Below are 18,639 nucleotides of genomic sequence, written 5' to 3' on the forward strand. Positions count from 1 at the left end.
TAATCAGTGTAAAATCCCTAAAGCTAGCCATATAGCTACACTAATTAGCAGCAGGAGCAGATTCAGTAGAGCAGCAGGTTGCAGCACGGGTAGCAGTGCTGCGAGCAGCAGCAGGCGAAGGCGAGGCCACGCACGGGCGTGCGGGCAAGGGCGTGCTGGGCGCAGGCGGTCGTGGCCAGGACGCGCGAAGCAGGCGCGGGGCGGCTACAGGGTGTAGTCCAAGGACGTGGCCACGGCGGGCGCGAGCAGAGACAGGGCGCGGTGGGCGGCAATGCAGGGAGCGGCGATGTGTGGGGTTCGCGTGCGTGTGAGGGCCACGGCAGTGGCGCATGACCGCGCGCGGGAGCGGAGCTCCGGCCATGGCGTCCGAAACGCCGGCCGACAATGAGCAGCGGCAGCAGGACGGTGGGCTCGGCGGAGGCACCGCCACGCACGGGCGAGCACGCACGGGGACGCGGTCGGGTGCAGCCGGTCATGGCCAGAGGCCAACGGAGCACGGGTGAGGGAGTCGTGCTAGCGGCCGTAGGCTACGGCAACGAGCGGAAGATGCGCTAATGGATCGAATCCAACGGGGAAGAGGAGGAGAAGGAGTTGAGGCTCACGGTGTGGCACAATAAAGGCCGGCGACGGATTAGTAGTAGCAGGACGGTCGCAGCGGACGGAGCTCGTCGGCGGCCGTAGGTGTGGGGAAGAACCCGATCCCGATGGTCGAGGGGGTCCGAGCTTGATCTTGTGGACGGGGAGGACGCAGTCGACGACGTTGGTGCAGACGGACAGGTTGGAGAGGCATGGGGGAGACGGTCGCCGCGGTGGTGGCCAACGACGGCGACGTAGGCGCTCGGGTGAGCCGAGAGGACGACGAGGGAGAGAGAGAAGATGGATCTGGGAGGGAGGGCGCCGAGGAGGAGTGAGGCGAGTGGGAAGAAAATATCTGGGGGGAGGGGCGCCTCGGTGGAGGCCTTATCCTCCCACGGCATGGCCGGCGAGGTGGTTCGACGGGGACGCGATCCTGTTCGGGCACGGTCGTGAACAGAAGAAGATGACCGGGGGTTAGGTGGGCTGACTTGGGTGAGGCCCAGTGGGGGCACGTGCTCTCTCTTCCTTTTCTTCTTCTCGGTTTTCTTTTTATTTGTCACAGCCCTAGAAATCTTCTTGTAATTAGTGGCATTGCATCCATGCATCATTTTCAACTTCTATTAATTTTGAAATGGGGACTGATAAACCCTAGCAGCAAATGAAATACAACTAGGGTCAAATTAAATATTTTCCATCTAGCCAAAATGGCTTTTAGAAAAGTTCATCAATTTTGGAATGGGTGAAAACTTCTTCCAAAAATGATGCACACATTTCTAGGACATTTCTGGATTTTGGAGTTAATTCATACGTATTTGAATTTGGACAATTAAATGCTATATAATATCTTAAATGTCCAAATAATTCTGAACTTAAGTGAGGGCTGTTGGAAATATTCCATACAGAGCCCACAATTATTTTCAGGGTTTTTGAAAATGCCTTAGCATTTTAATTAAGTCAAAACAATTACACAAAAATAGAAAATAGAAACTAAATAAAAGAGAGAGAGAGAGAGAGAGAGAGAGAGAGAAGGAAACTAACCTGGCGCCACCTGGGCCTCACCTGTGCTGGCCCAGCCCACCTGGCCTGGTGCCAGTCATCCCTAACCTCTGCCAGTAGGCAGAGGCGGGACAGCGCACGCGTGCGCGAGGCGCCACGCCTCCTCCTACTTGCCGTCGAGCCTCTGGACGCGTGGGTGAACGCCCCGGCGTCGTCCCGATCCGCCCGACCTCTCTCACTCTCCCCCTGCTCTCTCCCTCGCCTCCGCACCTCGGACCGAATGCGCCCGCCGCCGACGATGAGCACCACTGCGGCCATCGCCTCCCCCCTCGTTCCCTCGAGCAGCCTAGAAGCACCGCCGCTTCCTCCTCTTCCTCTCCACCGAGCCGTGCCCCGCCGGACGCCTCGAAGCACCGTCCCCGACCCTTCATCCTCCTCGGATCGCCAGAGATTCGCCTCGCCGCCCCGCTCACTCTGACACCTCCCCGGCCCCGCCGTCTGCACTGGAAGACTCACCGTGAGCCATTGAACCTCTACCCTCCGCCTTTTTCCTTCGCACACGCCCCGTAGCCGCTGCCCCGCGAGCACCCGAAGCCGCCGTCCGCCATGGCCGGCGAGCCCCGTGCCCCCGAGCCCCTCCGCTCCTACTAGATGCTCCGACGTGTTTCTGATGACCTTTAGGTACTGCCTAGCACCTCCGTTTGCTCGCCCTCGAGCTGCAGCCCTGCGCCCATGGAACCCGAGCCCCGCCGCCGCTTGACCTCATCGTCGAGCCCAACTCCGGCAACCCTAGGGCCTCCCTCCACCTCTGTTGGATGCGGCCGAGTGCCAGCTTTCCAACGGGACCGTCCGCGGCCCAAGCAACCTCCTGTAGGTGAAACCTGAGCCACTCCGGTGCACACCCGCCGCGAATTTGGTCGCCGGCGTTCACACGCCGGTGGTGATGACGTGGCACCGTCATTAGGGACTAAGTACCAATTTAATTACCCCCTGACCCACTGACACACGGGCCCCACGCCCTTAGTTAACCACAGTTTAAATTCCTGTTAGTTTTAACTAATCACCGTGGCCCCACGCGTCAGCGTTGACCTGGCTGACGTGGCCCCTGACCAACCCCACCCGTCAGTGACCCAAGCCAGCTTGTGACACTAACCAATGGGCCCCACTGGTCAGGTTTGACCTGGACCAGTGCCTGTTGACTTGCTGAGGTTAGCATGACGCAATGCTGACGCAGTAATAGGCTTTTCTGGATTTATTCTTATTCAGGTAATTTCAGAAAATAGTGATAACTTCAAAAATTCATATAAAATCAACCATAACTTAGAATGAAATAATTTATATATGAAAAATGATCAGAAAAATCCAATCTATCCATCTGTACTGGTTTCATGCATGTTAGAGCAACCTAACCTTGCTATTTAGATGAAACATGATAATACACTTATATGAGTTCATAGTTTAGGTTTGTATTTGAATCCTTGATTCAAATAAGCTCGAAACCTTCTGGTTGTAGTTGCATTAGCCCAACACACTCATTTTACAATGTCATGATCATGCATCATATTGTGCATTGCATTGATTGTGTTCTTCTCTGTTGCCAGTATTTGTCCCCTCTCGATAGACGTGGTTCCGACGATGGGTTCGATGACACCGATGAAGAACTACTATCTTCAGATGTGCCAGGCAAACAAAACCCCCTTGTTCATCCTGATACAATCCCACTCTCTCGCTCCTGCTCTCTTTTACTGCATTAGGACAACAACGATTCAACTGTTACATGCTGCGGTAGTTGAACCCCTTTCCTCTGCATGACCTGTCATTGCCACAGTAAATAGATGAAACCCACTAGCATGAGTAGGAGTTGTTTGAGCCCTGATGTGCCTACTCATTCATGCTTGTTTGTCATGCCTGCTACTGCTTAGAGTTGAGTCAGGTCTGATTCATCGAGAATGAATTGGAGGTGTGTAAACATGTCCTATTGTGTGTGAGCTAAGTGTGTGAACATGATTTGGTAAAGGTAGCGGTGAGAGGCCATGTAGGAGTACATGGTGGGTTGTCTCATTGCAGTCGTCCTCAGGAACTGAGTTCTGTGTTTGTGATCCATGAACAGCTACTACCACGCATTGGGCCCGAAACCAATGGACCCTCTCGACTTATTAACTGCCCTTGTCCTCTGTCCAGGAGTTGCAACTAGTTTCTGGTGTTTGTAGGATATGTGTTGGCGGCCGTGCGTAGCGCTGACCCTAGGGGTGGGCTATGATGCGGTAGATACACCGTGGCACGGTGTACCGGGCGCCCGTTTGGTGTCTCGGGAACCCTGCACACATCGTTTGGGGCTGTGAGCGAAACTCCGGCCGGATCTCCTCGCGGATGGAACCCGAATAGGCGATAAACCTGGACTAGAGACTTGTGTGGTTAGTCAGGTCGTGGCCGACTCCCTCGTGAGGCTTCTGCTTGAAGGTTGCCGAGATACACAAAGTGTACATGGTGGTAAGTGGCGAGAGCATGTGTGAAGAAGTACACCCCTGCAGGGTTATAAATGATCTATTCGAATAGCCGTGTCCGCGGTAATGGACTTCTGGGTTGCCTATAACAGTTCATAGACAAGTGAAAGTGGATACTCTTAAAACTCGCAAGATAAGCGTGAGTGCTATGGATGGCCTTCTTGTAGGTAGACGGGAGCGGATCCATAATAGTGTATTGATATGGTGAATATGTGGACTCGTGTGCTCCACCTCAAAAGAGTTACTTGCAGTCGTAGTTCAGGATAGCCACCGAGTCAAAGCTGGCTTGCTGCAGTTAAACCCCACCATCCCTTTTGTTGATAATGATGCATATGTAGCTAGTTCTGATGTAAGTCTTGCCGGGTACATTTGTACTCACATTTGCTTAATTTATGTTTTGTAGAGAGATGTCTGTATCACTAGTAGTTCCACTTGAACTTCAGCGTTTAGCTTGTTACCTCAGCTACGATCTTGTACCCTTGGGAGGGTCTGGTAGATAGTCAGGCTTCTCAGCCCTTTTCATTTGTAGATGTCTGTACTCAGACATGTTAAGCTTCCACATGTGCTTTGATTTGTATGCTATGATTGTTGGGTCATGGGACCCATGTTTGTAATATCTCGCTCCTCGGAGCCTAATAAATAAATACTTGAGTTGTAGAGTTATGTTGTGATGCCATGTTGTATTTACACATATCGAGCATATTGTGTGTATGATTGAAATGCTTGGTATGTGTGGGATCCGACAAACTAGTTGTTTATCCTTGGCAGCCTCTCTTATGGGGAAATGTATTCTAGTGCTTCCATGAGGCATAGTAGTCCGCTACAGCCCGGTTCACCGGAGTCCTGCTAGCCTAGTACTACTGCTCAGGACACTTGACTAGCCAGCATGTGTTTCACTTTGTTCCTGTGTCTGTCCCTTCGGGGAAATGTCACGCGGTGACATCCGGAGACCTGCCTAGCCTGCTACAGCCCGGGTTACCGGAGTCCTGTTAGCCCAGTGCTACAGCCCGGATTCACAGGCTGCTGACCGACATGCTCGATGTGATTCATGTATGCCTGTCCCCATAGGTTGGTGCCGCTTTGGGTTCACGACTAGCCATGTCGGCCCGGGTTCTCTGTTATATGGGTGCTAGCGACACTATCATATACGTGAGCCAAAAGGCGCAAACGGTCCCGACCATGGTAAGGCGACACCCGTGGGAATACCATGCATGAGGCCGCAAAGTGATATGAGGTGTTACCAGCTAGATCGATGTGACTTGGAATCGGGGTCCTGACATTATTATTCTGTTTTCTTTTAACAGCCTCCATTTGCATTTAAATAAGCCACCAAATGAGTTTGCAAAAATGTGGAGTTGGACAAAACAAATACTAGGAAATATTGAGCACTGCCACAAAAAGCTTGACACCTAAAAAATTTAGTTTAATTTTTTATAATTTATAAAAGGCATTTAATTATTGTTTTTAGCCACTGATATATATACTTAGGAGAAATTAAAGACTTTAAAACAATGTTGGATCACCACCATAAGTAATTATGGAATATTTGCAACACTTTGAACATTTTATTTTGCATGTTTGAGAAATTTGAATTTTGCACTTTAGTTTGAACTTGAATTTGGATTGCGATTTTTATCAACTGCGGATTAGTAATAGTAAAGTGATGACATGGCACCATTAACGAGGGTTTACTGTAGTTTAATTATTCGGGCATCACAATTCTCCTCCACTACAAGAAATCTCATCCCGAGATTTAGGAGGGGAGTACGGGGGAAAGACTAGGTTGCGAAATTCTAATGGGTCTCCTCGGTCTTTGTTGCACTTCCCGAAGTAGTTGATCCTTTCCATTGATGTCTCCATTTTCTGCTTCAAGTCATCATGATGAAGTCGGCATCCTTTCTTCGGGATCTTCATCGTATTTACGAATAGGTAACGGGGCAGATCGGCAACGACAGAATGCTATAAGGGTAATAATCTGGGATTAACCCATGAATGAGCATATGAGTACCTCTCGAGTTGAACAAATAAAACACATCGAGAGTAAAGTTGGAAGGTACAATAAGAAGTTTCAAGCAGCCAGGCAATCGTTCAATGCCTAGACAGAAGGTGAAAGGGGTTCCAAAGCAACGGAATAATTATTGTGGTCGATATTAGAATAAATCACTAGGAATGTGGCTCATGAATTGCATACGAAGCCAAGCGCGAGAATTAACTTTGGAAACAGGGTGTACAGGAGAGTCAGGTTTTGGTCCTGTGGCAATGTGGGTTATGGGCCCACCATGTGGTTAAAGTAGGAGGGCACTAACGTCTTACACGGTCATGATAGCAAGGCATCATGATAGCCAGGCATGTCAGAGAAGAGTCTGTCGGTTATGTTGGCAACAACATTGGTACCAAGGGCGAGGGACGAAGAGAACCATTTTCCTGCTCATTAATTCGAGGCGGACCAATAGGCAAAGTTCTCATCCATCGGTGGTTACCTGAATGTCATCAACAATAGTAACAGGGTCTTACCAACACGATTGTGCACCTAGGTGTTTACATAAGCAGAAGAATATTGCTGCTTAGATCATATAGATCACCGGAAAGGTTAAACAAACCAATGTAAAGGAAATGTGAGCATTAGATTAACAGAACAATGGAAAGGAAAATGTGTTTAAACACATATTTCAAGGGTATATCCTTCCCAAGGACAAGCAGAGCATGATATCCTTGACAGGATATAATGTAGAAAACTCTTTAGGTAAGGAGAGAGAAATTTCATGACTTTACCCATACAACGGTGTTTGGATAATTGAGCAGGAAACATTTAACATTAGGCTTTAAATGTTCTTGTTGATAATTGGAGTAAAATATATATATGGTCTTCAGGCAAAGGTCAGACATTGGAAACACAAAGGATCCATCAGAAATAACTTGTAGAATAAGTCTTACAATTTCCTCATGGAAGAATGGATAACCTTGCTGAAAAGGAATCTATAACCAATAGGGCCTCCGGTCGGGTGTGCTAAGCACGACATCCTAGATATAAAAGATGGTAATACTCCAAGGTAAAGAAGAACAAATGTTGGATAGCAAGGAACTCAAGGTATAACACAAAACAGGAACAAGTTTTGTGTTGGAGGGAATGCAATAATGTTGTCGATGATAACCCAATTCATCGAGGGCAAAGGAAGCTATTTCTCACCAAGAATTCGATAGATATCTTGGAAGACCTCAGAATGTTGATGATGATCACAACACATTTGTCGAGAGGTTTCGAGAAGATGTAATTGATCGGCGATGACATCAAGTCAACGGAATGATGAAGCAAAAAGTTAATGGAACCATGGGTACGACACAAACTCGAAATCAAGCTTGTTGTTCAAGGACAAATGATATGACGAGGGAGATCAATTGTAAGATTAGCTCACCGTCGAAATTTTGTGCTCCGGGAAGAAGGACCAGGTAGCACAGTTAAGAGCAGCACGATAAGGATATAGCCGATCAAGCTAGGAATGACGTGATGGAGTATTAAACTCTTCAACAACAAAGTACTAGAAGGTACTGAATTGTAGTGCAGATTCGATCCACTAATCGGCGTTCTTGATTGACGACAACCCAAAACCCGTGGAGTGATTATGACGGGGAATGGTACTACTTCATCAGAAATTCATAAGATGAAGTGCAATGGGTTGATATCCTCGAGATACCAGCGGGTAATACTCGAAGGTAGAACAAAATAGAGGTTGGGCAGGCGTACTGATCTGTAGAAGACAAGTACTTTAACTTGTTCGAGAAATAGAATCAAAGGAGAACAATCATGGTCAGATCCACGGTTCCAAAGGATCAATTCACAGATACCAGATGATACTTATCAAGGAAATACTTATTATTACACGAAGCTTCCATTATAGGATCTACATCGTGTCCATGGGCATGAACACAAAGTTCAAGGTCGACTCCCACTTCTCTAATGCATAACCTTTCATTCACTTCTCACCTTCAACGAAGTTGTGTTGAAATTTTATCTGACATAACAACAGTAGAGTATGACCCGTAATAGTTTCCGGGTTCACACAGATTAGAAAAGGCATAGGTTCAACCCATCCGGGTCTCTTAGGAACATATACCACAAACTTCAAGAGTAAATAACACAAGCTCGAAAGCAGAGCATGCTTGGTCAATCAGAGGATACGATTTACCAATGGAGAAAGAACTTCCAAAGTGATCGAATAAGAAGGACGCTATCAGATAAAATCCAACAAAGGATCCGGTGGACCTCAAAGGATCTGATGTGAGCATCGATACTCAACCAGAGGAAGAAACGATGCAAGGAGATCAGACTATAGAAACAACTAACTAATTCAATGCTCAAATACAAAGGAATTATCATTTTCATCTTAGGGGTACAATCAATGGCAATCTGATTGGCCAAGAACCAGCTCATGTTCGAAAGACGTCTGAGACGGAAAGATAATTTATAAGGATCAACTGATGATTGCGTGCATCCGCACACATATAGAATCAACGGACTCAAAATGATAGTGTCAAAGGATGCCAATAAGATTACTAGATTTATGGGATTAACCACAATGAAAGCAAGCAAGAATTTCAAGAGCAATAGGCTGCTCAAGATTTTTAGAAGACCAAATAGTATTTCGAACACTTTTGTGAAATACATGAATCAACTGGGAATGAGTGAATCCTCGATAAGTGCGACAAATTATTCATAGGGGTATTCAGGTGGCAAGGAACTGCAAGGCAGTAAGCACAAAGTATTCTCGGGGTATCTTGTAATAACAAGATCGACTAGAAATAAAAGTAAGAACGATAGACGACAGGTGTAAGTATTTATCAATAGGGATGTTTCGGTGGTAGGGGATTGTAGAGTCGGTGGGCACAAGGGTCTCGGAAAAACCTCGGAGAGTATCTTCGGAATCTTCTGGTGCAGCAAGCGATCATCTGGAGTGAGGGGCTCTCCGGGAGAAAGTCTTTCGAGAACCTAAAGTTAGTCCTTTTAGCAAAATCATTTAACCCGAATAGGGGAGAAATTAGAGTCCCAGAGTAAAGATCGAGGAGTAAAAGATCCTAGTACCACCCAATGGCGACGTGGGCCCGTAAGGCACACAGCCATGTTAGTAAAAGTTTTGTTATGTCTAGACTCGACTTCGGCCAAGGAGTGTGGAACGGGGATTCCTACAGGCAGTCGGCTCTGATACCAACTTGTGACGCCCTCGATTCAATCGTACACTAATCATACACGCAAACGTGTACAATCAAGATCAGGGACTCACGGGAAGATATCACAACACAACTCTACAAATAAAGTAAGTCATACAAGCATCATATTACAAGCCAGGGACCTCGAGGGCTCGAATACAAGAGCTCGATCATAGACGAGTCAGCGGAAGCAACAATATCTGAGTATAGACATAAGTTAAACAAGTTGCCTTAAGAAGGCTAGCACCAACTGGGATACAGATCGAAAGAGGTGCAGACCTCCTAACTGGGATCCTCCTAAACTACTCTTGGTCGTCGTCAGCGGGCTGCACGTAGTAGTAGTAGTAGTAGTAGTAGTAGTAGTAGTAGTAGGCACCTCCCGAGTAGTAGTAGTCGTCATCGACAGTGGCGACTGGCTTCTGGACTCCATCGTCTGGTCGCAGCAATCGGGTATAGAAAGGGGGAAAAGAGGGAGCAAAGCAACCGTGAGTACTCATCCAAAGTACTCGCAAGCAAGGAGCTACACTACATATGTATGCATTGGTATCAACTGGAATAAGGCTATCATATGTGGACTGAACTGCAGAATGCCGGAATAAGAGGGGGATAGCTAGTCCTTTCGAAGACTATGCTTCTGGTAACCTCCATCTTGCAGCAGGAGAATAGAGTAGATGGTAAGTTCACCAAGTAGCATCGCATAGCATAATTCTAACCGATGATCCTCCCCTCGTCGCCCTGTGAGAGAGCGACCACCGGTTGTATCTGACACTTGGAAGGGTGTGTTTTATTAAGTATCCGGTTCTAGTTGTCATAAGGTCAAGGTACAACTCGAAGTCGTCCTGTTACCGAAGGTCACGACTATTCGAATAGATTAACTTCCCTGTAGGGGTGCACCACATAACCCAACATGCTCGATCCCATTTGGCCGAGCACACTTTTCTGGGTCATGCCCGGCCTCGGAAGATCAACACGTCGCAGCCCTACCTAGGCACAACAGAGAGGTCAGCACGCTGGTCTAAATCCTATGGCGCAGGGGTCTGGGCCCATCGCCCATTGCCACCTGCACGTTCCGTACGAGGCCGGTGAGCAGACCTAGCCTCCCTTGTACAAGAGTAGGCATTCCAGTCCAACCCGGCGCGCGCCGCTCAGTCGCTGACGTCACGAAGGCTTCGGCTGATACCACGGCATCGAGTGCCCATAACTGTCCCCGCGTAGATGGTTAGTGCGTATAGGCCAGTGGCCGGACTCAGATCAAATACCAAGATCTCGTTAAACGTGTTAAGTATCGGTGAACGCCGACCAGGGCCAGGCCCACCTCTCTCCTATGTGGTCTCAACCTGCCCTGTCGCTCCGCCACAAAGTAACAGTCGGGGGCCGTCGGGAACTTAGGCCCACCACTACCTGGATGGAGCCACCTGCCCCTTTTGCCCCCATCTCCAAACAGTATCATAAGTAATGTAACAGTATAAGTATATATCATATGCCCGTGATCACCTCCCAAAGTGATCACGGCCCAGTAGTATAGCATGGCAGACGGACAAGAGTGTAGGGCCACTGACGGAACACTAGCATCCTATACTAAGAATTTAGGATTGCACGTAAGGTATCAACAGTTGTAACAACAATGTCAGGCTATGCATCAGAATAGGATTAACGGAAAGCAATAACATGGTACACTACTCTAATGCAAGCAGTATAGAGGAGAGTAGGCGATATCTGGTGATCAAGGGGGGGGGGGCTTGCCTGATTGCTCTGGCAAGGAGGGGTCGTCGTCGACGTAGTTGATCACAGGGGCATCAACAACGATCTCGGGGTCTACCGGAGAGAAGAGGGGGAAGAATCAGTAAATATAATGCAAACAAGTGCAACACAGATGCATGACGGTGGTAACACGCATGGCTAGGGGTGTCCTAACGCGGTGCTACATGATACCGGCGAAGGGGGAAACATCCGGGAAAGTTTTCCCGGTCCCGGACGTCTATCAGACAAATGAACCAGAGTGGAAAGTTTGCATGTTCGCTATGCTAGGGATGTGTGGTGGACGAACGGACCGCGTATTCGGATTCGTCTCGAAATTTTGAGCAACTTTCATGTACAAAGTATTTTCATCCGAGCTACGGTTAATTTTATATTGAATTTCAAAGTTTTAATTGATTTTCTAAAAGTATTATTATTTCGAAAATAAACAGTAAATGCTACGGGTACACAGAAGTGTACCCAACATTGTGCACATGTGGCTGACAGATGGGGCCAGAGGGCCCAGTTGACCTGATCAATAGAGACTAGTCAACCAGTGAATAGTAGAAATGGGTCCGCATGTCATTGACTCTAAGTTTAGTAGTTTAGGAAATCTTGCTTAATTAACAGCGGGGCCCATTTTTCATAGACTTAGCCTTTTTAGAACAACTAACTAAAGCTAATACACAGAGGGGACCACTTGTCATTTGTTGTTATACTAATTGAGCACTAAAGTATTACCAACTAAACTAAACAAGGGCCGGCCTGGTGGCACAACCGTGAGGCTGGTTGTGCTAACACGCACAGACCACACACGACACGCAACACACTATGCTAGGTGTTAATTATGTTCTCTATTGACAGAAGATAGCAATTTGTGATTTTCATATGATTTCATCCAGGCATCAAATGGATTTGGTCCAATGAACACATTTGAGCCTTGTCAAGTGTACTACCTACTCATATTATTTTCACACATACTAACAACTGTTTAACCGCTAATTAGGGGATGTTTAGGGGGTTAATCAGTGTAAAATCCCTAAAGCTAGCCATATAGCTATACTAATTAGCAGCAGCTGTAGATTCAGTACAGCAGCAGGTTGCAGCACGGGTAGCAGTGCTGCGAGCAGCAGCAGGCGAAGGCGAGGCCACGCAGAGGCGTGCGGGCAAGGGCACGCTGGGCGCAGGCGGTCGCGGCCAGGACGCGCGAAGCAGGCACGGGGCGGCTACAGGGTGCAGTCCAAGGACGTGGCTATGACGGGCGCGAGCAGAGACAGGGTGCGGTGGGCGGCAACGCAGGGAGCGGCGATGTGTGGGGTTCGCGTGCGTGTGAGGGCCACAGCAGGGGCGCATGACCGCGTGCGGGAGCGGAGCTCCGGCCATGGCGTCCGAAACGCCGGCCGACAATGAGCAGCACCAGGACGGTGGGCTCGGCGGAGGCACCGCCACGCGCGGGCGAGCACGCACGGGGACGCGGTCGGGTGCAGCGACGGATTAGTTGTAGCAGGACGGTCGCAGCGGATGGAGCTCGTCGGCGGCCGTAGGTGCGGGGAAGAACCCGATGCCGATGGTTGAGGGGGTCCGAGCTCGATCTTGTGGACGGGGAGGACGCAGTCGATGATGTTGGTGCAGACGGACAGGTTGGAGAGGCACGGGGGAGACGGTCGCCGCGGTGGTGGCCAACGACGGCGACGTAGGTGCTCGGGTGAGCCGAGAGGACGACGAGGGAGAGAGAGAAGATGGATCTGGGAGGGAGGGCGCTGAGGAGGAGTGAGGCGAGTGGGAAGAAAATATCTGGGGGGAGGGGCGCCTCGGTGGAGGCCTTATCCTCCCACGGCATGGCTGGCGAGGTGGTTCGACGGGGACGCGATCCTGTTCGGGCACGGTCGTGAACAGAAGAAGACGATCGGGGGTTAGGTGGGCTGACTTGGGTGAGGCCCAGTGGGGGCACGTGCTCTCTCTTCCTTTTCTTCTTCTCGGTTTTCTTTTAACAGCCTCCATTTGCATTTAAATAAGCCACCAAATGACTTCGCAAAAATGTGGAGTTGGACAAAACAAATACTAGGAAATATTGAGCACTGCCATAAAAAGCTTGACACCTAAAAAACTTAGTTTAATATTTTATAATTTATAAAAGGCATTTAATTATTGTTTTTAGCCACTGATATATATACTTAGGAGCAATTAAAGACTTTAAAACAATGTTGGATCACCACCATAAATAATTATGGAATATTTTCAACACTTTGAACATTTTATTTTGCTTGTTTGAGAAATTTGAATTTTGCACTTTAGTTTGAACTTGAATTTGGATTGCGATTTTTATCAACCGCGGATTAGTAATAGTAAAGTGATGACATGGCACCATTAACGAGGGTTTACTGTAGTTTAATTATCCGGGCATCACACCCACACACTCCTTCCTCCCACAAACACGAATATCCAGCTCAAGCACGAGTTCTAGCTCATTTTGCTGTGATTTTCGATCTCCTTGCTCAAAGCACCTCTCACAAAACTGCTTGGGGAGGTTGTTCCTTGGTATGTGACTCCTCAATTAGCCCAATTAGTTTTTGTTCTAGTGCTTTATTCGTTGCAAATTTTTGCTGCTTAGGTGACCCTGTTCTTGAGCTTCCATGTCAAATTTATATGGTCAAAAGTAGTTTTGATGCATGATATAGGCTCTAGGCACTTGTAGGAGTAGTTGCTATCAATATTATTGAGTTTGGTTCACTTTTATTTTGAAGTTACTAAAAATTTCAGAAATTTTTCAGAGGAAGAAATATGTTTAGGAAAATGTACCAAGGGGGCTCTTCAAGGAAACAAGAGCCCAGGCTTGCAATGCGTGATGCTGATGATGAGCCACCAAGAAACGCTCCAGTGCGTCCTTGTGAATGGCCTTCGGAAAACTTTATGGATCAAGCAGGAATTAAGGAAGAATTTAACGCATATTTGCGTAATGCGGATCTTGTGAGCTTCGAGGAAGAAAAATGCCGTCAGTACCACTATCTCACTAGTTCCTTTGTGAGGAGGTTTGAATTTTCATCTTCACGTAATTCTCCAACTGTCCTATTTGATCTTTATGAAACTTCTTACACTATGGACATAGAGGATTTTACCACTGCTTGCAAACTTCCACAATGGGGTAGTATCAGGGAACCTCGCAAATCTGAATTTAGAGATTTTCTTACTAGTATAACTCTGGGGAATCTAGAGATATAACACAAGCTACCATAGGGAGCATTCATTTTCCTGCTATACATTATTTTTCTCTCTTCATAGGTAGATGCATTAACGGTAAAGATGAATCATGTCACATGTGTGTCCCTGACCTCAGTATTCTTAGGAGTGCTATGTTGGGAGATAAATCTTATAATTTGGGAGCCATTATTGCACGTAGGTTGCATCTGAATAGATTTAATGGAGATTTCTTTGGTGGAATTTATGCAAGCCGCTTAGCTGATTTTCTTGGTGTAACTATACGTAATGATGATATTGAATTACCTCCTGCTTATCTAGACTTTAATGCTATGGTTCACCACCAGTTTGTCGAGAGGAATGAATCATCTCTCCAGTATCGTTTAATCTTTGACAGACGTCGTGCTGTCCGTATTACTCTCCATGCTCCTGCCTTCTTTGATTATCAGGCAAAAGGAAGATATGTTATTACCAGAGAAGAGGCAGATGAGTACGAGAGGAGGTCAGAGGCCGCTCGCCGCCACACTGCAGCTCAAGAGGCAATAGCCGCTGCATCTCAGTACGACCCCAACTATTATTATGGATATCCGCCAGGCCAACCGTGGCCATAGACCAAATTAGGCCAAAAGCCTAAGCTTTGGGTAGTACGTATTTCTCACCGACATTACATTTATGTTCACACACTCATTGCTAGATGTCGGTGCTCATACCTTTTCATTGTATCATCCATGCTAGTTTATTTTCCTTTTTATGCTTTCTTCTTGTGTGTTTAAAAAAACCTTAAGAAAAACCAAAAAAATTAGTTGTAAGCTTTTAATTAGTTTACTTTCCATGCTTGTAGTAGTAATTAAAAAGAAAACCCAAAAAGATTTCATGTTCTTCTTTTGCTTGTTGGGAGCTTTCTCGTGTGAATAGTTTTATTTCTTTTCTTTTCTTTGGGGTTGATAGGAGAATACTGTAATTAAATTGTTGAAGTAGCTCTTATATGCATTATTGTTGATCTGACGAAAGAGCCCATATTGCCTTGTCTTCTCCTGTTTATTGAATGCTTGCAGAATCCAGTTTAGTCCAATGCACGTGCATTATTATTATTCACACTATTCGGTCGTGCAAGTGAAAGGCAATTATGATGATATATGATGGACTGACTGAGATGAGAAAAGCTGGTATGAACTCGACCTCTCTTGTTTTTGTAAATATGATTAGTTAGTCGTTCCTGATTCAGCCTATTGTGAATAAACATGTTTGCAATGACAACTAGAGATCATAGTTCTTGTGCCATGCTTGATTAGCTAGGAGCTTATAATGGTTTACCTTGCGTGCCAACATGCTATTAAAATGGTTGTGATGTGGTATGATAGGGTGGTATCCTCCTCTGAATGATTTAAGTGACTTGACTTGGCGCATGTTCACGCATGTAGTTGAAACAAAATCAACATAGCCTTCATGATATTTATTTTCATGGTGGATTATATCCTACTCATGCTTGCATTCGGTGTTGATTAATTTTAATGCATGTTCATGACTGTTGTCGCTCTCTAGCTAGTCACTTCCCAGTCTTTTGCTAGCCTTCACCTGTACTAAGTGGGAATACTGCTTGTGCATCCAACTCCATAAACGCCAAAGTTATTCCATTTGAGTCCATCATACCTACCTATATACGGTATCTACCTGCCGTTCCAAGTAAATTTGTATGTGCCAAACTCTAAACCTTCAAATAAATATCCTATTTTGTATGCTCGAATAGCTCATGTATCAACTAGGGCTGTCCGTATCTTCCATTTTGGGCGGGTTATTCTCAAGAGGAGTGGACTCTGCTCCTCACTCACGAGAAATTGGCTGGTCACCGGGAGGCCCGGTCCCATGCTTTATGCAAATCAAATTAAAATAATTGCAAACAAAACTCTCCCTGGGACTCTTGTTAGTTGGAGGCACTCATTGCTTCGAGCAAGCCATGGATTGATGCTTGTTGGTGAAGGGGGAGAATAAACTTTACCATTCTGTTTGGGAACCGCCTATAATGTGTGTAGCATGGAAGATATTGCCATCTCTTGGTTGTTATGTTGACAATGAAAGTATACCGCTCAAAAATTATTCATCTCGATTTCAAAACCGAGCTCTGGCACCTCTACAAATCCCTGCTTCTCTCTGTGAAGGGCCTATCTATTTACTTTCATGTTGAGTCATCATCTTATTATTAAAAAGCACCAGTTGGAGAGCACCGCTGTCATTTGCATTCATTATTGTTAGTTTACATTGGGTATGACTTGACTGGATCTGTTTTACCATGAATTACAATGTCTAGTCAGTCCTTGATCTTTAAAGGTGCTCTGCATTTATGTTTTGCGGTCTCGGAAAGGGCTAGCGAGATACCATCTTGTTATATCATATTATGATTGTTTTAAGAAAGTGTTGTCATCCGAGATTTATTATTATTGCTCGCTAGTTGATTATGCCATTGATGCGAGTAAACTTGAGACCTAAGTGTTATTGTGAATGTTGTTAGTCATAATATTTGCTGAAAACTTGAATGCTGGCTTTACATATTTACAACAACAAGAGCAAACAGAGTTTGTAAAAGTTTTTCTTTATCAGTTTCAGTTTTGTCAACTGAATTGCTTGAGGACAAGCAAATGTTTAAGCTTGGGGGAGTTGATACGTCTAGGTCGTATCTACTTTTCCAAACACTTTTGCCCTTGTTTTGGACTCTAACTTGCATGATTTGAATGAAACTAACCCGGACTGACGCTGTTTTCAGCAGAATTGCTATGGTGTTATTTATGTGCAGAAACAAAAGTTCTCGGAATGACATGAAACTTCATGGAACATCTATTCGGAAATAATAAAAAATCCTTGCAAAAGATGAAGACCAGGGGGCCCCCCACCTGCCCACGAGGGTGGGGGGCGCGCCTGCTCCCCTAGGGCGCGCCCCTACCTCGTGGGCCCCCTGGAGCTCCTCCGACCTCAAATCCAACTCTATATATTTGGTTTCGGGGAGAGAAAAAACCAGAGAGAAGAATTCATCGCGTTTTACGATACGGAGCCGCTGCCAAGCCCTAAAACCTCTTGGGAGGGCTGATCTGGAGTCCGTTCAGGGCTCCGGAGAGGGGAATCCATCGCCATCGTCATCATCAATCATCCTCCATCACCAATTTCATGGTGCTCACCACGGTGCGTGAGTAATTCCATCGTAGGATTTCTGGACGGTGATGGGTTGGATGAGATTTATCATGTAATCGAGTTCATTTTGTTAGGGTTTGATCCCTAGTATCCACTATGTTCTGAGATTGATGTTGCTATGACTTTGCTATGCTTAATGCTTGTCACTAGGGCCCGAGTGCCATGATTTCAGATCTGAACCTATTATGTTTTCATCAATATATGAGAGTTCTTGATCCTATCTTGCAAGTCTATAGTCACCTATTATGTGTTATGATCCGTTAACCCCGAAGTGACAATAATCGGGATACTTACCGGTGATGACCATAGTTTGAGGAGTTCATGTATTCACTATGTGTTAATGCTTTGGTCCGGTACTCTATTAAAAGGAGGCCTTAATATCCCTTAGTTTCCACTAGGACCCCGCCGCCACGGGAGGTTAGGACAAAAGATGTCATGCAAGTTCTTTTCCATAAGCACGTATGACTATATTCGGAATACATGCCTACATTACGTTGATGAATTTGAGCTAGTTATGTGTCACCCTAGGTTATGACTGTTACATGATGAACCACATCCGGCCTAATTCTCCATCACCGATCCATTGCCTACGAGCTTTCCATATATTGTTCTTCGCTTATTTACTTTTCCGTTGCTATTGCTATCATCACTACAAAATACCAAAAACATTACTTTTGCTACCGTTACATTTTGCTACCGTTAACACTACTATCATATTACTTTGCTACTAAATACTTTGCTGTAGATATTAAGTTTCCAGGTGTGGTTGAATTGACAACTCAGCTGCTAATACTTGAGAATATTCTTTGGCTTCCCTTGTGTCGAATCAATAAATTTGGGTTGAATATTCTACCCTCGAAAAATGTTGCGATCCCCTATACTTGTGGGTTATCAGCGCTCTCTATGAGGGCCGGCCGCTGCCCTTGCTCCTTTATATATGGGGGCAGGGGGCACCCTAGAACACACAAGTTGGCAGTTGTCTTAGCCGTGTGGGGTGCCCCCCTCCACAGGTTTCCACCTCGGTCATATTGTTGTAGTGCTTAGGCGAAGCCCTGCATCGGTAACTTCATCATCACTGTCATCATGCCGTCGTGCTGACGAAACTCTCCCTCAGCCTCAGCTGGATCAAGAGTACGAGGGACACCACCGAGTTGAACGTGTGCAGATCGCGGAGGTGCCATGCATTTGGTACTTGATCGGTTGGATCACGAAGACGTTCGACTACATCAACCACGTTACTTAACGCTTT

This window comes from Triticum urartu, chromosome 7 (genome assembly GCF_003073215.2).
Source record: "Triticum urartu cultivar G1812 chromosome 7, Tu2.1, whole genome shotgun sequence".
Classification (NCBI taxonomy): Eukaryota; Viridiplantae; Streptophyta; class Magnoliopsida; order Poales; family Poaceae; genus Triticum; species Triticum urartu.